A 3,988-nucleotide genomic window follows, 5' to 3' on the forward strand; every position below is an offset into this window, starting at 1 on the left:
ATAATACCCATTATGCTTATATATACATATGCGTAAAAATCACAGGGAAACGTGGTGCTCAGATGCAAGAGAACCACGGGGAAAATGAAAATATGAAATATAAGATTAAGACCTGATTAGTTTCGTGTGACTAGTCAGGACTTAATCTTATATTTCCTATTTTCATTTTCCCTGTGGTTCTTTTGCATGTGTATATATGTATGTATATATGTATATATATATATATATATATACATATATATATATATATATATATATATATATATATATATATATATATATATATATATATATATATATATACGTATACATACTACATCAACAAGATATGGGGCAGTTTCTGGTCCACTGAAGGCCTAAGGCCTCAGACATGATCTTAGGGTTTGGTCATTTTCCTCACTACGATGGCAACTAAGGAATTGGTGATGGTGAGAAACTAGATTGATTGTTCACAACAAACCAACCTAGTATGGGTGGCCCTGATTTCAGCTTTGCTGATTATTGCAATAAACGACCTCTTTTACCACGTTAAGGTATCCGCACTCAGAAAGGGATACAGTATATATATATATATGTATATATATATACTTATATATATATATATGTATATATATATAAATATATATATATAAATTATATATATGAGTGTGTATGCATATGTGAGGAAAGACATTTACTCTGGTGTGCATTGTACACACACCAGTTCGTACATCACATAAAATTACATGTTAACCTTTTCTTTGTGACAAACATGATCACTATGTGTTTTTATCTCTTATCTGTCAATCTCACGATAAAGCCGCGATAAGGAATAAATGTGATAACATGCAAATGAGCGAAGACGCTCTGGCATTCTTATCAACCAGTTCTCTATTTCGTTCGTGTCAAAAGCAGTGTGATAGTGAAGGTTTTCTTGTTTCTTCAGGTTTGTTATAAGAAGCAGTTTTATTGGAAATTTGGGAGAGAGAGAGAGAGAGAGAGAGAGAGAGAGAGAGAGAGAGAGAGAGAGAGAGAGAGAGAGAGAGAGAGAGAGAGAGAGAGAGAGAGAGAATCATTATTATTATTACTAGCTAAACTACAACCTTAGCCGGAAAAGCAGAATGCTATAAGTGCAAGGTCTCTAACAGGGAAAAGTAGCCCAGTGAGGAAAGGAAATAACTAAATAAATAAACTGCAAGAGAAGTAATGGACAATCAAAATAAAATATTTTATGAACAGTAGTATTATTAAAACAGATATTTCATATATAAAATATAAAAAGATACTTATGTCAGCCTGTTCAACATAAATACATTCACTGCAAGTTTTATTTTTTAAAGTGATTCAACAACCTGGTTAGGAATGATTGAAAATCAGTTTAATCAAATAACCAATGCTCATTCACTAATATGTTATTTTGTGTTTGTTTAATAATTCATGTTTTTGTCTTGTTCACTAAAAGTGTACTTCAGGAGGTTCACTGTAGGCATTATTTAACGGTCTGTGCAGTGTTTCTTTAGCCTCTAGGTACTACTCCTTAATATCCTTCTAATTTACCTCTGTTCTTGCTTCGTTTCACCAATTTTGCTGTTTTGTGGTTGTTGTGGCCTGATTGGTAACGTCTCTGTCTGGTGTTTGCCTGACTGGGGTTCGGGTCCCGCTCAGACTCGTTAGTGCCATTAGTGTCTCCAACCTCATTATCCTTGTAAGGTAAGGTTTGGGGGTTTGTGGGAGCCTATAGGTCCATCTGCTGAGTCATCATCAGCCACTGCCTGGCCCTCCCTGGTCCTAGCTTGGATGGAGAGGGGTGCTTGGGCGCTGATCATATGTATATAAGGTCAGTCCAATGAGTACTGTCCTGCTAGCTAGGGTAATGCCACTGTCCCTTGCCTCTGCCATTCAGGAGGGATCTTTAAACCTTTAAACCTTTAAACCTCTCTTATCTTTTTGACTCCTCGTCTAACTCTTACATGCATTTCGGCACTGAATGGCCTCACTGCCCCAGCGACGGGATATATAGTCCAAATCCCTAAAATAAATAAGTTAAAAGAATGAAAGAGAAAAGGAGATTGTCACAATTTCGGCTTTAATTTCGGCACATTATTGTATCTAATTTCTCTTTCTCTTGTTTTGTTAAAAGTTTTTATAGTTTATATAGGAAATATTTATTTTAATGTTGTTACTGTTCTTAAATTATTTTATTTTTCCTTTTTTCCCTTCCTCACTGGGCTATTTTCCTTGTTGGGGCCCCTGGACTTATAGCATCCTGCTTTTCCAAAGAGGGTTGTAGCTTAATAATAATAATAATAATAATAATAATAATAATAATAATAATAATAATAATAATAATATTAATGTAAGACGATACCGTCTGAAGACAAAGAGTAGATATATGTGGAATGGTTAATTTGTTTAATGTCTTTAAAATGTAAATCTTTTTAAGGTGAAATGGTAAATAATTTTCAATGACAAGATTTTAAGAACACATAACAGGTGGGTCAGTGTCAAAGGGAAATGTTATTACAAGATCTTTGAAGTGATTACTATGAAGTAAACAAGAAAAATAAAAGTATAGTATTAGTATCTATTTACCAACAATAAATCAAAAGGTAGATTCTCCTTAGGCGACAACTGCTTTTTGATTGAATATATCAAGTAAGAAATAACGATAATCTACTAATATAAAAAAATAGGTTCTGAATTATTTAAGTAAATAACTAAGATTTTTAAAAGTTTGGTAGTTTGAAGAAGCGTTCCAAATAAACTTAACTAAATCGACGTCGAAAACTATCCATTATAAAAAGCAAATTTGAGAAGTTATAAGTATTTCGTATCTCGGAGTCAGCGTCTGATTACTGTATATCCAATGAGGATCTCAGTTCCTGGTGGATTTGGTGATACAAGTGAAATACGTCACCGTCATCAGCCTTATCCTCTGTCTCTTGCTTTTATTTTTATGCTCCTTCCTTCAGTTCCTCTCATTTTCCCCTCCTTTGCCCTTTATCTCCTCTCTCTTTCATGCCTTACTTGTTTTATCTTTCTCTTGCAACTCGTTTCCTCTTCTTTTATTTCTTGTCTCTTGCTGTTTGCCATTCTACGTCTTTCTGTAATAATCTTAGCTCTAACGACTGGGAAGTCGTTAAAAATCCTTTTATATACCCGAGTTTGTGCATAAAACATCTTTTGAAATGATGTCTTGAATAAAGCTTTCGTTTTATGTTTAACTAGTGTACGTGATCCGCAAAAATTGAAAGCCAAATATTCAAGATGCACACACACATAGATTCAACCCTTCCCACCCCTCCCGCAATCCTAACTACAAAACACTGGTTTGGGCAATTTGTGGGAGACTGTGGTTTTCAAAGTGGTTGTCGATCAGTGTAAAAGTATATATATATATATATATATATATATATATATATATATATATATATATATATATATATATATATATATATATATATGTATATACTGTACACACACACACACACACACACATATATATATATATATATATATATATATATATATATATATATATATATATATATATATATATATATATATATATACATATATATATACATATATAGTCATACACTGGCTCCTTTATTATATACGGGAGATAGCAAAAGCTGACGAATTAACAATATAACATTAAAATTTTAGTAGATTGATTTTGTAATAATTATGATGAAGACTTTCCAGTCATGTTTCAAAGTCCAATTTTTTTTTCTTTTTTTTTTTGATGAGGAATTGAAGTATTTTTCGCACAGAAAACTTTTATAAGTTTATTGACACAAACAGATGTCATTTTCGCAGCCAAGCAAAACGCAGGACTGCACGTGTGTTTTTGCCTCAGGGAATGTTAGAATTCGTGACATTTTTCAGAAGCGTTTAAAAGTGTCGAAGTTTTCAAGAGAATTTGACGACTGGTTTGGGGACGACTTTACTATCAACGGAAAAGGGACGAAAGTTGTCTTTCAGTTTTTTATTATTTCTTTCACTT

The 3,988-nt window shown here is 32.7% G+C and overlaps 1 protein-coding gene across 1 annotated transcript in view; it reads left to right on the forward strand.

The window, feature by feature from the left end:
• Window positions 1-832: 832 nt before the first annotated feature.
• The window catches only part of LOC137644058 (uncharacterized), a 22,315-nt gene continuing 19,159 nt past the window's right edge, over window positions 833-3,988 (forward strand). Inside the window, exon 1 of the mRNA XM_068376963.1 lies at window positions 833-925. The gene's annotated coding sequence lies outside the window, so the exon portion shown is untranslated. The remainder of the gene's footprint in view (window positions 926-3,988) is intronic.

The sequence above is a fragment of the Palaemon carinicauda genome, chromosome 7, assembly GCF_036898095.1.
Source record: "Palaemon carinicauda isolate YSFRI2023 chromosome 7, ASM3689809v2, whole genome shotgun sequence".
Lineage (NCBI taxonomy): Eukaryota > Metazoa > Arthropoda > Malacostraca > Decapoda > Palaemonidae > Palaemon > Palaemon carinicauda.